Source organism: Theobroma umbraticum, unplaced genomic scaffold, assembly GCF_002168275.2.
Source record: "Theobroma umbraticum cultivar Fairchild unplaced genomic scaffold, ASM216827v3 scaffold_95.0, whole genome shotgun sequence".
NCBI classification, from domain to species: Eukaryota; Viridiplantae; Streptophyta; class Magnoliopsida; order Malvales; family Malvaceae; genus Theobroma; species Theobroma umbraticum.
Genome location: NW_018397257.1, coordinates 6868134 through 6868824, shown reverse-complemented (window position 1 = coordinate 6868824; position 691 = coordinate 6868134).

Here is a 691-nt window from a genome sequence, read left to right as displayed (position 1 = left end):
CCGGCTGTGGAGAGTGCAGTAGCCGATGATGTCTTGGGGAAAGTAAAAAAAAGGTTTGAGAGAGGGAGAGGAAGGAAGCTCAAATACTGTTCTGGTTTGCATCGACCAAGGCCCAATCCCATTCAAGTTTTGTTTCATCTACTAGGTATAGCTTAAACTTTCATCTTACTTTGTTTATGTTTTTTTTTGTTATTTATTTTGTTTTTGGTATAAATAAAAATACATAAAATAATAAAAATAAATTTTTTTTAGGCCATAATTACTTTAAAATTAAATTTTTATCACCATAATTGGCAGAATAAAATTATAAAAATAAAAAAATAAAGATTTGTAATAATTTAAAATTAAATCTTTTAAATGGAATTTTTAAGGAAAGTTGTAAAGGGCAATTTTTTGGAAAAAACATTTAGAGTAAAAATAATTATGGGACCTTACCATAAGGGTTAGGGGATAATTCCATATATTTTTACCAAAAAGGTTTATTTATAAATAATTAATAAGGACATAAATAAACAAATACTTTATATTTTGTAAGTATAATTTCATAATGAATATTTAATATAAAATAAGTAGAAGTCCTCTGATGATGGAATTTTGAGAATGTTATAAGGGATAACTTCCTTAGAAATTGTTAAGTGAGAAAATCTTTCTAAATTTTACCAAAAAGATTGAAAAATTTATGAAGAATTTT